Below are 17528 nucleotides of genomic sequence, written 5' to 3' on the forward strand. Positions count from 1 at the left end.
TTTGTATTCTAAGAAATCTTTACCTAAAAGCAGAGGTGGGGAACGTCCGGCCTGTGGGCAGTTTGGTCTGGCTCTGCCAAGGCAACTGCAGGTGGGACTCAAAATTCAATAAATCTAGGAGCTTTTTCATTGCTAATTTTTAAGTTGATAATTTTGTATCGCCCGAGAATGATGTTATAAATATCCAAATGGCCCTTGGCAGAAAAAAGGTTCTCCAACCCTGACCTAAAGTATCAAAGATTTTCTTCTATATGGTTTATACTTTTAACTTTTCTTAGATCTATCATCCATTTTAACTTGCTTTCTTTGTTTGGTGTCAGGAAAGGATGTAGTTTTTTTTCCCATATGTATATCCAGTTGTTCTAGAACCCTGCTATTGTTTGATAAGCCATTGAAGCTTTGATCATTTATTTTTCTATCTTTTTTTTTTCTTTTTTGTATTTATCGTTGTGCTTCAGTTTACATATTGGTAAGAACTGAAATGTGCCCTCCACAAAATTCATCTCTTGAAGATAATTTCCAATGTTAACTATATTTTGAGATAAAGCCTATAAAGGGGGAATTAAGGTTAAATTAAGTCAAAAGGGTGAGGCCCTGATAAGATAGGATTCTGGTTCTTATCAGAATAGACATCAGAGAGTTCATTCACATACTCTTCTCATATAAGCACAGAGAAAAGGCCATGTAAGGACACAGGAAGAAGGTGGCTGTCTGAAAGCCTGAAAGAGAGCTGTCACCATTACCTGACCATAATACCATAATGGCCCCTGATCTCAGACTTCGAGCCTCCACAACTGTGAGAAGATAAATTTCTGTTGTTTAAGCCACCCAGTCCAAGTTTGGTGATGATAGCTGCAACTAACACAAGTATTCTCAATTGTTATTTCTTTGAGTTTATGGCTAATTTGATCTTCAGTGCCTCAGACAGTAAATATTTTTAGATATTATATTTTTTAACTCTAGAATTTCCATCTGGTTTTATTTATATATTTCATTTCTCTTTTGCAGTATGTTTTTCTTAAAAATCCCGATTATTCAACGTTTTCCTTAAGTGGTTGACAATTCTGCTTATGTGCATGGCCAGTGATTGTTTTATTCAATCCCAAGGGTTGCACAGGCCATGTAATTGAGTGTTTATATTTGAATGACTTCCTTTAAAGAGTATTTAAGTTTGCTTTGGGAAGGCAGTTAAGTTATATGAGGAGGCATTACAAAAACAATTTATGTTAGGTCAGGCCTGAAGTACATTTTACTCAAGGGCTAATATAGCCCTACTACCAGTTGTAACCCTCCAAAGGTTTCTACTGATTGGTCCAAGTGTTCAACACGGTTAACTCTCTTTGCACAAACTGAATTTCATCCTTGTGTGCAGCCTGAGAATTAGTATTCTTGCTTGGCTTTTTGGAGTTTCATCCTATGTGTATGCACATTAATATATAGTCAAAAAAGAAAGAAGAGGACCAATATACTATGAATTTTTCTCCAATCTTCCCTTTCTGATGATCTACCCCACATATTGTATCAATCTTAGTCTCCCCAAACTCCAATCTCTGTCTTTTCAATTCAACAAAAGTTTCATGTTCTGCTTTGTTTTTTCTTGCTCTGTAATTCAGAAGTTGCCTCATTTTTCTCAGGAAACAAAACTGTAATCCCATCGTGCCAATGAATGAACATATCGTTTCATGCATTTATCCAGATTTCTAGTTGTGTGCATTGGGAGATAATCTTCATATTAGTTATTGCTTTATAAGATTAGCAATAAGCACTGGTTAGGGAAAAAAACACAAAGTAAAGAATATTTCTGGACATTTTTTGTGTTGTTTCAGAAATAGGATTAATGTGGGTAGGAATTTGACAAGCATAAGCATGAGATAAAGGATTTTCTGAAAGGCATGGGAGTTGTGCAGTAGTTAGTATATGTCTGAGAGGTGGACAATTAAGAATTTTAAAATAACAACATACGGATTAAGAAACATGTGGCTTGTCCTAGCTGGTTTGGCTCAGTGGATAGAGTGTTGGCCGGTGGACTGAAGGGTTCAATCCCTGCTATAGGCACATACTTCAGTTTGATTCCGGGTATGGGCTCAAACCCCATGGGGGTGCGTGCAGGAGTCAATCAATTGATGTGTCTCTCTCACATTGTGATGTTTCTCTCTCTCTTTCTCCCTCCCTTACACCCTCCCTGAAAAATGCAATGGAAAAAATATTCTCTGGTGAGGATTAAAAAGGTAACAGGTGGCTTATGCTCAGGCATTAACCACTTTTTCTCCCAACATCCCACTAAATTATGATACAGGAATATAAAATGTACAAGGGTTTACAAGAGAAGAGTTTTGTAAAAGCAAACATTTCAATGATTTCTGAATTATACAAAGCAACAGAGTCAATAGCTAATTTAATAAGTAGTGTTTAATGTAAAAACATTTTGAAAGGGATAGATCCAAAAAACCAAGCTTATTTATCTAGTTGAATCTATGAGATGCTTAGTACTGGGAGGGACCATTTCAAAGATGACAAAATCACTGAGATCAATTTTATGTTAATTTACCAGGTTTTTTTTTATAGGAAAGATATTTAAATATATTAGGGCAACTTCTTTAAATAAAAATATTTTACTCCTAAATTATACATGGAAAATTCTTATTTGTAAAAAGGACTTGATATTATATATTGTTAAAGCTGGCCCACATATTTTCAATTTCCCTCAAACTGAGCATATATACTCAAACTATGAGATAATTTGTGTAATGACTGTTATTTTGGAAGATGTGTAATAAAATGTTTCCTTTAATAATGCCAACTTAATACTTGTTGCCTTTTTTTACAGTTCACATACAATATTATATTAGTTTCAAGTGTACAACCCAGTGATTAGACATTAAATAGCTTAAAAAGTGGTCACCCCAATAAATCTAGTAGCCATCTGACACCACACACAGTTATTACAGTGTTATTTACTATATTCCCTATGCTGTACTTTACATCCCATGACTATTCTGTAAATACCAATTTGTACTTCTTAATCCCTTCACCTTTTTCACCCCTCCCCCACCCCTCCCATCTAGCAATCATCAAAATGCTCTCTGTATTTATGAGTCCGTTTAAGTTCTGCTTGTTCATTTTGTACATTAGATTACACAAATAAGTGAAATCATGTCTCCAAAGAGGACATACAAGTGGCTAAGAGACATATGAAAAAATGCTCAATGCCACTGATCATCAGAGAGATGCAAATTAAAACCACAATGAGGTATCACTTCACACCTGTTAGAATGGCTCCCTCAACAAGTCAACGAACGACAAGTGCTGGCGAGGGTGTGGAGAAAGGGGGACCCTGGGACACTGCTGGTGGGAATGCAGACTGGGGCAGCCACTATGGAAAACAGTATGGAGGTTCCTCAAAAAATTAAAAATGGAGCTGCCTTTTGGCCCAGTCATCCCACTTCTAGGAATATATCCTAAGAATCCTGAGACATTAATCAGAAAGAATATATGCACCCCTGTGTTCACAGCAACACAGTTTACAATAGCTAAGATCTGGAAACAGCCCAAGTGCCCATCAGTAGATGAGTGGACAAAAAAGCTGTGGGACATTCACACCAGGGAATACTATGCAGCTGTAAAGAAGAAGGAGCTCGTACCCTTTGGGACAGTATGGATGGACCTGGAGAATATTATGCTAAGTGAAATAAGCCAGTCAGAGAAAGATAAACATCACATGATCTCACTTATATGTGGAATCTAAAAACATTTGTTTTCTTTTTATACCACGGGAAATTTCATTTTTTAGACGAAGATGGCCAGGTATTGCAATATTTGAATGACAGAATTATCATTACAATCAACTACAAATATGAATATCACTCTATGGTTATAGACTCATCTTAATACTTGGTGTGGTCAATGATTTATTTTTGAATATCTACCAAATGATAGAGAACTGGATAGCATTATAAACCTGGAAAAGAAGACATAGTTTAATATAGTACAACATGAACATTTTGATTTGTTCAGAAGTGTAGCCATATAAGGTAAGAGCATAAAATGTAGGATTTCTTTTGCTAGTAATTTAAAAATACACCATGAGTATTATATATTATATCTTGTAATCTAGGGGGGGAGAATCAATCTCCTATAAAATATTGAGCTATTATAGTTGTATACATAAACAAAGACATCTAATTGTTCCTATTAAGTCCATAACACACGTAATAGCAAGACTGTGATTTATTCACTTTGGGCTGATTAAGAGCATTATAGAAGATGGCTTTAGCTTTTTAAAAATATTTGACTTCAAACTTAAATCATCAAAAAAGGAATATGAAGACAAGTGGTTGTTGGCTTTGAAAACCTATGTCTCACTTTTTTTTTTTAGCTGTAGTCAAGAACAATGGTCACAAGAAATGTCCCATAGGTTGAGACAAGTAGTCCCTATTAATAGATGTGTATAGTTGTAACTAGCAAAGCCAACTCCTTTACCCTTTTCCCCCCTAGAAAGAAACTTAAAAAAACATTTCTGTAGCTGTTATAAAATTATTCACTTATAGAAACAAGAAAGTTTTAATACAATGCTGTTCTCAGAGTCCTGATGGGTGAAACAAGTGCAATGAATGGAACTTCTGGTGTTTATAGTAATAAAATCCCTTGGACAGGGTCCAAACTCCATTTGCCTAACACTGAATTGTGTGTTCCTAGTGCTGTTAATAGTGGCATTTCAGTCTATTCCGGAAGAACAGATGCCCACTGTTTTGGTTTTGCAGATTTTCACAGAAGATTGGCTTTGTCTACTCACTAAATGGCAGAACAATTTAGAAAATATCTCTGGCCATAACTTCAGTTAAATTGATTAAGAGTGCAACTTATATAGTAACATAATTAGAACTATATATCATCCAGTGTTTCCAAATTGTGTTGCCAGGTTGATAAAGAATCTGAATTAATTTGACTAAAATCCAAAAACAGAATTATTTTATAGTATTTTACGAAACTATGCATGCCAACACACAAAATTAATTTTCATTAATTTTGATACATATTTAGAAATAGATGTTAAAACTTAAGACATCTAAAATGCCACATTAAAAAAAACCTATCATGATTCTTTTCAGTATGTTCAGTATTCAAAATAATGTTTTTGTGCAATGATAATAATAATGCTTTATTATTGAAATACAAAAAGACCATATATAGTTAATTTTTATTTACCCATCATTGATAGATATAATAGAAACAAAGGTTCTGCCAGTAACTTAATGTTTTAATTCTAATCCAAAGGAAGGGCATAGATCTTTTGGAAGTAGAAGTAGCCCATGGTGTTATTTCTCAAAGAATCTGGAAAACAATTCAAAACTGGTCATTACAAATTCAATTTCGTTCAATTTCAATTGTGTTCTTGCTGCTGTTTATCAAGTCTGTAATTAATTTGTTTCTGATTCCCTAGCTAATTTACCACATGGTATTTTTCTCTCTTCCTTCTTCAATGCTCTGACCAGATAATCACTCCTCCTTTTATGAAATTTAAAACAGTACAAAGACTATATAATTTGGCTTCAGAAAATCAGGGTTTTAATTAAGATTTTTAATTTATTAACTGTATTGTTTCTTTTAAGTCCTTGTATTGTCTTTCTGTTCTTATTTATAAGTAATAATAGTAACTCATTCACAGGAATAATATGAAAAGAAAATGGCAGCAAATATGTTGAAGTGTTCTGCGTAGCCTGTTGTGAATAAAACATTGGGTGAGACAGTGGTTCTCAAAGTGTGATCCTGGGGAAAGCAGTGTCAGAATAACTGAGAACTTGTTAGAAATGCAAAGCAATCAAACCTCAATTAAACCTACTAAATCAGAAATTTTAGGGATGGAGCCTAGTGTTTTTAACAAGTCCTGTAAGTAATTTTGGTTCTGAGTAAATACTGATAAACATTAGTGCAAGGAATCCTACTTGTTTGTTTTTAACTTGGCATCAGAGTCTTGCCTGCTACAGTCCTTACCCCTAATGATTTTTCAAGGGGTCACTGATAATGACTTTGGTCTTTCACACATGGCTTTATGCCATAAGTTACTGAATATTTAATATGTAATGAAAATAATCTGCAGATATGATTTATACATTATAAAAAACAATGTAACTCACGTAAATATCTATTTTGATATTAGTTTTAAATTTCACCTACCTATGGAATTGGTAAAGACATCATACATCATGTTGTGTTATGATCAAGGAACTACTCTGCTCCAATTTAGATTTCTTTTTTATATTACTCAAATTCTGATGACTCTCATTCCCTCCCTTCCTCCTTTCTTTTCTTTTTTCCTTCCTTCCTTCTTTTCATAAATGTTATATATCATCCTCTGCCATGTTTGCTTTCCATAAATAGTGCTGTTGATACCACTGTAACTGTGTAGAATATCTTTATGCATTTTAAAAATTCACATTATACAAACAATTCTGTTGGAATAGCATAGAAGACAGAGATGTGAAGAGCAGAGTAAAAACAATAAAGATGTTATTCAGTAAAACTTTTGATTTTTGTGTGTGTATATGTTTAGTTGTAATATAGACTCTTTTCTTACTATCAGTTGGGGGGGGAACTTCCTGTATAATGTCTTCCTTCAATATATATATTTTTTCTTTTTCTCTCTCAAGTCTCTAATACTTCTGCCAACACTGCTTTAATGGTTTTGTGTTTTAGCTTTATTCCTTTGGGCAAAAAGAGTAAATCCAAATTGTTTACAAGCTAAAAAATGTACTCCTTATCACAAAGAAATATATCTTTATTAAGCTTCTCTAGCTGCAGTTGTTTAGGGTTTCACTACCCAACCATTTCTATCCCACTGTTTGGTGGATTGCAAAAACATCCTTACACTATAAAACACACATGTCCACCCACCCGGGTGGCGCAGTTGGTTGAGCATCAGCCCATATACCAAAAAGGTTGTGGGTTCCATTGCTGGTCAGACACATACCCAGGTCACAGGTTTGATGTGCAGTCTGGGAGCTTACAGGAGGCAACTGATGGATGTTTTTCTCACACATTGATGTTTCTCTCTCTCTTCTCTCTCTAAAATCAATAAAAAATTATCCCTGAGAATTAAAAAAAACACAACTTTTAAAAATAGAAATCTCCTTACAATACTGATTATCTCCTATTTAACACCCTTGTTCATAATAATATAATGATTTATTACAGGTAAAATGTGCTTTATAAAATTATTTATATGCCAGGCAAAATCTCTACCTGCTTTAAATAATTTAACATTATAACTTTATAAAGTAATAATTGTTATTATTCCACTTTACAGATAAGTAAACCAAAGAAAAAAGATTAAGTGGCCTGTTAAAGATCACATAGGCAGTGGTAAGGAAGCAATTTAAATGATGGGGATCTTGTTACAGAGAGCTTGGTCTTAGCTGCTTCAGATAATACCAAAGACAAGATTTAAGAGTAGCAGTTCTCAACAATTCTATTTCAAATAATCTCAATCTGTTTTTATTTTGTCTAGCAGGGCTAGGGAATGTGTCAGCATTAGGCTCTAGGGTTTTACGTAGTTTCGAATTTTAACTTTTGAACATGTGAAGGGAGTGGGAATGGGATTCATCCCTTAATTGTCATGTTACTATTTCTGAAGGAGAAATTTCAAGTTTGCAAAAAGAGCCTCAGGAAAAGATAAAAAAGGAGTTGGCTTAGTTTTCTCTTATCTCCCCTCTGTCTGCCAGCAAAACCTGCCCAGTGTTCAGGACTTCAACTGGTAAGTGCCTAAACAACACAGTGCCTGCTGGGAATGCAGAAGCCATGTCTAGTTATATTCATTTCAATTGAGGGTATATTTGATCTGCTCTTTCCCTTTCAAATATTCATAGCCTTGGGAAATTTTATTTTGCATGATTTCATAGTTTTTGTCCAATAAGTCTGCCTTTGAATTCTCACCACATTTTATCTTTTCTTTTTTTCATTCTTCTATTTTGATTTTACAGCTTTGGTTTCTTCGTCTTTCTTTCTGTTACGTTTCTTTAATTATTTATATTTATTTAAAAATTTTTTATGTTTTCCAGGAAAGAATGAAGTTAAGACCTTGGGATGTGATATTTGAGACAGTAGCAAATTTCAGGGAATAATCATTCACCTTGAGGCTCAAGATGTCCGTAAGCAATAATTTTGCCTGAACTTTAATTACTTTGTATGTCAATTTCCCATCTGGTAGAAGCAGCCAACAACCCCGCACATCAGAAAGTTATGCCAGTGTTTCTTTTTTTTTAATCCTCACTGGAGGACATTTTTTCCACTGCTTTTTCAGGGAGAGTGGAAGGGAGAGAGGGAGGAGGGAGAGGGAGAGAGAGGGAGAGAGAAACATCGATGTGAGAGAGACACATCGACTGGTTGCCTCCCTCACTCTCCTTGACCCGGCCCGGGGACCGAGCCTGCAACTGAGGCACGTGCCCTTGGCCAGAATCGAACTCGGGACTCTTCAGCCCGCGCACCGATGCTCTAACCACTGAGCCAAACTGGCTAGGACTATGCCAGTGTTTCTTTACAAAAGTGTCAAAGTCCAGGTCTTTCCCTGTGGAACAAGTAAAAATGGCACATTGTCTAGCACAATCAAGGGGAAGTTCAGCCAGCCAGTGCGGCAAGCCATAGGTTTCAGGGTGAAGCCATGCGGGTGAAGATAGTTCTAACATTACACGACGCCGTGGATTTGATGGATTCCCCCTCGCAGGAATGAGAAAAACGAAAGAGGCCGCAAAGGAAATGGCCGTATTTGCACTCTCCGCGCACTGCCCTGCCTTGTGAATACATCAGTACTGTTGCATGTAAGACAAAGAACGTTCCTCCTAGTGTCGTGCTTCTTTTTATCTCCCCTACCATAAAACCACTTTTAAAAAGTTACAAAAGAAAGTGGTCCTTTAATTTATAAATACCTCCTAAAGCTTTTCCTTCTTAATAATTTAAATGTGCCAAGCCAGCCACTGGCCCTAAACATTACTATGTGTCTCATACCCATAGTCACTAATTGCTATGAAATTTTGCCTTTCTACTTGAAAAATTACATTACTCCTTTTTTGTTGCTGTTTCTGAAAACAGTTTGCTAACCGCTGTTATCAGGAGGTTGGTTTTCTCTTCATGAGCCTTACACAAACAGTGGTTTGTGCTGCTTTCCCAAGGTCTTCAGATATTTTGGCCCTGTTGCAGTTTTGGCAAATGTTACGGGCACCGTTTCAGTGCGTAATGATGAGCGGCTGCATGCTGACCCAGACCTCACAGCCACTGGGAGACGAAGCCAAATACATGCACGTGGAGAGGCAACAAACATTTTCAGTTTTTTCCATGCTGTTCTGAAAAGAACCTTACCCCTCAAGAGAAAGAATCATTTGTTTGTTTTGTAACTTTAGTGAAAAATACAAATTTTACTACTTTATGGTCTTTCATCTTCTATCTAGGCAGTGATAACGTAATTAAAGAAATATGTACCTCAAACATGTATGTTCTATGATAAGGAATTTTTAAATGAAGTCAATTAACTTGAAATGTTCATAACAGGCCAGTAACTTAGCATTTTAAACCCGGGGCTTAGTCCCAGCTAACCATTAATACCCTATAGCAACAGCCAAATCCTCCTGCCACCTGTTTCTTATGGCCAATGAACGAAAAATGTTTTTATATTTTTAAGTAGTTGAAGAAAAATCAGAAGAAATGATATAAAAATTATACAAAATTCAAATTAGTGGCCATAAGTAACACTTTATTAAACAGTGGTTTACATACTGCTGTTTCTGCACTACAACAGTACAGCTGAGTAGTCGAAACAGAGATCTCATGACCTGCAAAACCTAAATTAATAACTATCTGGCCCTTTATAGAAAAAGGTTGCAGGCCCCTGCTCTAGATGAACTGAGGTAAGTAATCAACCCTTATAGGGAGCTGGCTTCATGAATTAAATGGGGACAAAACCCCTTCTCCAACTGAAGCAGGTGGTCACAATAAAATGGTATCTTGGGTTGGACGGGGGTTCTTGAACTTGTGATGCTGGGAATGGCCATCGTGCATTTACCCAATCAATAGTTCATTTTATATATAAATGGTTAGATAACTTGGTTTGAGAGTAGTTGAGAAATACTAGAAGCCAGATTATAAAACTAATACTTGCCAATTTTATATGCTTAACACCTGTTGGCTCTTGTGCCAAAATTTTATATGTATTTTTGTACTTAATCTACACAACCTTGAACGGCATGTATTATCATCACCATTTATAGCTTAATTAAACCTAGTAGGAGTCATGTAACCTCCTCGTTGCTTCAAGTTAGAGGCAGAGACATTATTCTAACTTGGGTGTCTCTGACTCCTGGGATTTTACATTTAATTACAAACTAATGCCTTCCTTCCTTCAACAGAAATCTTTATTTTTTTGTACTAAGGTTATAAGAAAATGCATATTTAAGAAAGAACTGAGTATGGTCCATAGATGATAAATATTGGGAGACACTGAGTTGTATGTAGAAAACAATGTTTATTAATGCACAGGGGACAATGCTTCTGTTCTAGGAGCAGTAGTTCTGAAACAGTACTGAACAGTAACATGTAAAACCCAACTCCGAGGTGTTTTTTCAAGAGCATATTTTTCTCAGTTTAAAAAACAAATTGATACGATTATCTTGTGAGTGATTTTTTTATTTTACAAAATATATTTTCATATATGTTTTATTGTATCTTCAAGTCAGACAGTTGGAGATTTTCACTTTTCATATACAAATGAGAAAGTTGGAGGGAAAAGTAATTTCCAAAGAGTAAAGTGCAGATCTAGGGCCAGATATCATGGACTCAAGCACTAGCTCTGGGCTTGTTTGTTCCTAGCAGAAGACTACAGGTAACAATACCATTCTTTTGACAGTGGCCAGGAAAAAAGGGAACTGCCTGGGTTTGAGGGAAAGAGACGCAAAGGTATTTTTCTCTATTCTCATATGAACAAATAAACTTCACTAAATTCTTTTAAGATATGAAGCATGAAATACAACTGACTGTTATTTACAGCAAGTTTTCTGTTTTGTTTATATTTTTATGATTTTATTTATGGTTGAAGTATGCATTTTTTAAATTTGGTATTTAGTGAATAATTCTAATGTTTCTACATTTTTTTTCCTTCTAAAAAACACAAGGAGAAAATTAAATCAAAATTGACAGACTTATTTTCCTCCATTAATTAAACAGTATGGTTTATTCAAATACAAAGACTGTAAACATTTTTATGAATACTTGCTGTTTATGCCATTCACGAGACACTCATATTAAAGTATGAACATTTTCAAATGCAAAAAATATATATCTTTGATTGGCTAAGTAAATTGTATAGAGAGAATTTCACAGAATAGACCACATCATTTTGTGGTGTTAGGATGATCTAAAGAACACCATGGTTCTCTTTATTTCAAGAATTGTTCTGGCCAGCTTCCCCCAAAATAAAGATGTTAGGACTGCAGCTACAATTTTATTTTTAAGATCATATAGTGTAACTATCCCATTACACTAATACATTATATAGGGTAGAGCAAAAGTACATTTACAGTTGTTTGTATGGAAAATAATAATTAATAAATAATAAAACAATAAATTGTTTTGCATAATCACAACTGTAAACCTATTTTTGCCCCATCCTGTATTCAAATTGGCTTCCTTGCATATTACTTTATATAAAGAATAAGAAAAAAGTACTTTCCTGAATAAATCCAAATTATACTAAAATAACACAAATGTGGAATTAGTTAACAATTTATTCTATGAAACAACTGGAAATTATAGCCTACTTTAATTCTCTACTGAAACAAGAATCTTAGGGCTACAAAATAGCATTTTACAAGTTTTATCCATGAGAGCTCCTACTACATTTTTAAACTTATTCTTTACATAGGTGCTAAGGTAGATATATGCTAAGAAATTTAGCATAAATTACAAAATGATTTTTTTTATTTTTTCTCTTTTCCTACCTTTCTAGTTTTGGTTAAAGAATTATAAGAAACAAAATTAGTAATGCCTTTCTATAGTCATAGAATCATCATGTTAGAGATTGTAAAAAGACTGAATGTTTAATTAGTGAAAAGAAATATAGTCTAAAAGAAAATTGGTTTCAGAAAAGAAAAATTTATTTTAGTGGAGTTCTTATATAGGTAGTTAGGCAGACAAGGGCAGAGAAGGACAATGGGCAGGTACAGAAACTCACCAGGGCAAAAAACCCCAATGCTTAGCAAGGGGCAAAACTTGGGAAAAACCTCACCCCCAGGATAACTTATCCTTCCCTTGCATGTCACTGGTAATGCAATTTGGACCTCTGACTTTTCATATAGCTGGTCATGGGGTTTAGACCCCCTGACCATTTCCTCCCTAAAGATAACATCTAGGCCTCAGTTATATTTCAGCTCCAAGCCCAGAAAAGCGGCAAAACCAGACAAGTGCAATCACTGCCTCAGGACCAGCTACACTGACTAATGACCCCCTGCCCTGGCACTGACCAATCAGTGGAGACTGTGACCCTGAAAGAGCACACCTAGAAAGCTGATGAATATTCTATTGAGACCCTCCCCTGAGCCCTCCCCTAAGATTTCCACCTGTAAGAAAGAGACAAAGGACCCAGTGAGCGCTGTCCCCTCCAGGGGAGCATGCCAGCACCATCTCCTTCCTCCCTCTTCCCTCTGAGGGGGACCCCATGAGACTTGCAACAAAGGGAGCAATGCACAGCTGCAGCTCGTCTAGGGCTTACCCCCTGAACCTGTTTCTGAGGCCCCCATCTCTCCAACTTCTCAGTGAGCCAAAGCAGCCCAGCCGAGGCTCTCCTGTTGCTTCCTCTATGCACCTTCCTTGTTTCACTGTCCTAAGTATATTTTTGCTGTGGTCAATAAATTCTTTCTTGCTTTTCTACACTTTGTCTCAAAATTAAAATCTTTCCCTCACAAAGACATGAACCGAGAGGTCTCATCTCCCAGTAACAGAGTGATCTCGAAAATCTTGGAATATTTTTTCTCAAAAGAATGTTCTGCTGAGTAAAATCCATGTGTCATGTTTCAAATGAAATCAGTAACAATAAAAAATAAAATTATCAAAGTATAATCAAATTGAGGTCTCTGAAAGTCAGGCGTATTTGTCAAAAGAGACCGTAACTGGCAGTTAAGGTTTGTGCAAGTGACACATATTAAAATAATTTTTTAGTATATTTTCTCTCTGAAGTAGGAAGCAAGGTGATCCCTTGAGAGTAAAGGGAAAGAGCATGATTAGCAGGTTTAGAAGAGAAAGGTTTAAATAATTACTGCATTATATTCACCCTCTGCACACAGTGAATGCTGTCCATTGACTTGAAATTACAGATAGCATTTGCAGAGCCTAAGACTGTTTGTGATTCTGCCATTTCAAGTGAATTGTTGAATCAATTTGGTCAAACATCATGTTAATAAGGTCAAAGAGCCAGTCAAACCGGTTGTCTGACTTGAATGATTGTGTGACTGAAGAGATTAGTGGAAACAACCTGAAATCCACATGCATCCCCACAGCTTGTCTTCCAAAAAGCGGCCCTGCTTCGGATGCTCGGTTATTTCTGCATAGTCTTCCTGTCGACATTAATGTTCCTCAACATTGTAGAGCCCATGCTTCCTGTCGAAAGCATGCTCAATTTTATGCCCTCTTTTATTTAAAGTTTTTCTAATACAAAATAATATTTTTAATGCCAAAAGACAATGGGACTTTTCAGTTGGTTTTCAAAATAAAGATACCTTTTCTTTATCTTGTTATTCATCAATGCCTACATTACAGGAAACTGTCAAAGCAGTGGCTTTGAATCTTCACTCTGTTCATTATCTCCATACGCCCACTAAGGAAACTGTGTGCTAGTAAAGGTCTTTTAATAAGAAGAAACTTCCTATTTTCCAAAATCTAACTTTTGTTAACTTTACATTGATATTTGCCTTCATATACTGAACTCCCTGAGTATTAATCCTGCATTTATCACAAGCTATCCAACACAGTCATTGGTTACAGACATGGTTGAAAATAGGTTATGACATTAATCAACTTCACCTGAGTCAGTGAAGACTCATTTGTGACTTCTCACCATTTACAGATTAAAATCTTTGTATTCAGATGATAGGATAAATCAAATCTAGGTGGAGACTCTGAGTAATTTGTTGTTTTAGGAAGATCTTTGTAGGGCAAATAGGATTATTTGACATTCTTTTCTGGTAAAATTAACTAATTACAAAGATCAAAATCATTAACTAAGTGAACAGATTTAACTATGGATGAAACGCTATCCTACCATGAGCATCTTTTAATAGTCCTTTAATTTCACTAAAAAAAAATAAAAAATTCAATATTGAAATTTGAGTGTCCATTAAAGGAGATTAAGATTCAGCATCTTCCTGTTCATTCTTATGCATTACACACATCATGATCCAGGTGACCTTCCATTCCCTTTTGCCCCATCCAAGAGAGATGTACCTGATGCTAAGTGTCCTTGAGGACTTTAAGAGCAAAAAAGAAAAATTTTCTCTTATCCTCAATTCCATACATTATAAAAAGAGTGAAACATTCAAGAGGGGTGTTGGTTAGAGAGGGAATGCTGTACTAAAATAGGGAAAACTTAGTAAGAAGGGAATACTTTATTATGGATTAGAGATCATGAGATGAGTTACATTTAATGAATCACAGTTACCTAACTGTGAGATAGCTATGTATAGATGATGAGTAACCAATTACATATACATATAGCTTCTGATGCTAATTTCCACTCTTCCAAGCATAGTTTCATAGTTTTCAAAAGATATGTTTTTCCCAAGAATGGGACCTTACAAATCACAATTTTGATCCAGTCACCCTAAATCCAATATTTAAAATGTTGCTCACTGTTCATAGGTTAGTGCCGAGGTCTTGCACAGTCTAGCCGTAGCCTATATTTCCCACCTCATCTTGTTACACACTCCTGTGTTCCACTGCTATTGCTTTCGGTGCTTTCCTCCTACCACTCTCCTTCACCTGCAGGGATTTCTGTATATCTTGCTATCTTGCTTACATTGCTCGTTCCACCACCCTCCAAGAAAATATGGCACCTTACAGTTTTATCAAATCAATCATTTTAGTTCCTACATTCATTCTCTAAAATACATTGTACACAGAGGGGATAAAAGGAAAACATAAATAAGAGGTAATTACACATTTAATATGAATGAAAGAGTCTGAGTGTAGCCACAATAAAATAATAAAATAAAATAAACACTTTGGAAAAATATTTCTAATAGGTTGACAAGAAATTATTGTACTTAATTAAATTTTGGGAGCACTTATTTTTCCAGTGGGGAGACTGCATGAAATAGTTTCTGGTTCTTTTATTTATATTTGGCTCAATTATCCACTGTTATTAATCTTTTAGTCTTTAAAATTTAATAATTTTGGTTTTGTGTCATGAATCACATACTATTTTCCCTGTTATACTTTATTTGATAAAGATCTCTATTTCATCTAATTTAAGACAGTCTAATAGAAATAAAGTGAATGTTACTTTTATAATTATACCCCTTGGTCTTTAGGTAGACAAATAAAATGATTTCTAGTTCACTTTAATGAGCAAAACTAGATATAACTGAAGAGATTAGATTTTTCTAAAAATCTGAGCTACGTAGCATGCTTCATGAATTTTAGCTATCTAAATGGACAAAAGTATTCTTGGACCATTTATGTTTTTCTAATTTGGGAGCTTTATGGGTTTCTTTTCGTTTAAGTACCAAAAGCCTGTGCTTATAGAATAAGTCTAACTTTGAAACTAATAGTTTCAGGCACTTCAGGCTGAATATTTGAAATATAATTCCAGTATACTAAAAAGGTTCGTAATTTGCAAATACCTGGTAGGATTCTTGAAAGCATTTGCTCAGAAAATTTAGAATACATGTTAATTATGGTAATGTTAAGTTTAGAGTATGTATTGATTATGATAATTAGACAGATATTTATCTATCCAAGGAAAATATTGGTTATTTACTGTTTCTCCTACACTTTTCCGTATTTTACTATGTTTGTACAAAATATAAAGTAGAAACCACTTGTAAGAATTCACTTATAAGAAAGCAGAAACCACTTGTAAGAATTCTAATTAACATATCAGTATCTTTATTGTGTTTCTGACTCTCCTGAGGTTCTAATTACATCTATCATTTGGGTACTGATATATAATTGATTGAAAAAAATTCAAAATGTTCTCCAAAGCTGCTGCACCATTAGAGGACCTTGCAATGATACAGGAGAGAACAGGTCTGCTTTTGATCAATGTTGCATCCATAGTACTTTGCTCACTAGTCAAAAATAATTACTTAAAATGAACTGAATTATTTATTTTGTTTAATTAATTGCCTGTCTGTGATATAGCTATTCATGTAACCAAATATAGGATAAATATGGTATAAACATTATTTTTATCTATACATGTCTATAGCTTTATTTTTAGAAAATTTAAAGAAACAGTCTACCTTATCAAAAGATGACTAGATAAATCTGATTTTCACTTTCCAAATAAACAAATGCTGAAAATGTATTTTTAAAAAGTCGCTGATGGCCTTTAACAATAATCTTAACCTATGAACATAAAAATAATAATGGCTTCTCAGTACCAAACTCAAGTGACTTTTATTGAATTCTCTGTACATTAATCTTGTTGACAATTTAAAAACTCAAAGTTTTATATCAGAAATTAGTAAGGTATATGCTTATGAAATATTTTGTGATCTCATCTGGTAATAAACTGAGTGTCTTTTTTCCAGCCACCAAGTGTTTAAGCAAAACAGGATGAGCATAGTTTATGAGGCTATCAATAAACATTTCAGGCTGGTTGGTGTGGCTCAGCAGATGAGCATCAACCTAGTATCCAGGAGATCAGGTTCGATTCCCAGTCAGGGCACATGCCCAGGTTGCGGGCTCGATCCCCAGTGGGGGGCGTGCAGGAGGCAGTCGATCAATGATTCTCATCATTGATGTTTCTATTATCTCTCTCCCTCTCCCTTCCTCTCTCTGAAATCAATAAAGATATATTTAAAAAATAAAAAAAATAAACATTTCAGGATACTCCCAAATGCCTGATAACCCTGAGCCTTTTATAAATCACCCCATAACACACAGTCTGAAACATTTTTAAGATATTTTAACATGACCCTTTAACTTAGTCATCTTAAAAAGCAGTAAAATTTAAACTTATTTCTATGATATAATGGAAACTACTCAGCCATAAGAAAGGATGAAATACTGCCTTTTGTGACAACATAGATGGACTTTGAGAATATCATGGTAAGCGAAATAAGTCTACAGAAAAAGTTAAGAACCATATAATTTCACTAATATGTGGGATATAAAACCGAAAGCAACAAATGAAGATAGAAGAAAAACAAACAAACAAAAATTCACAGACACAGACAAAGGTGTCTACGGTAGTTACCAGAGGGAAGGTGCTACAGGGGTACCAAAGGCTAAAGTGGGCCAAATACACGGGGACAGATTTAATGTTGGGTGGT

The sequence above is a fragment of the Miniopterus schreibersii genome, assembly GCF_964146895.1.
Source record: "Miniopterus schreibersii genome assembly, chromosome: 4".
Classification (NCBI taxonomy): Eukaryota; Metazoa; Chordata; class Mammalia; order Chiroptera; family Miniopteridae; genus Miniopterus; species Miniopterus schreibersii.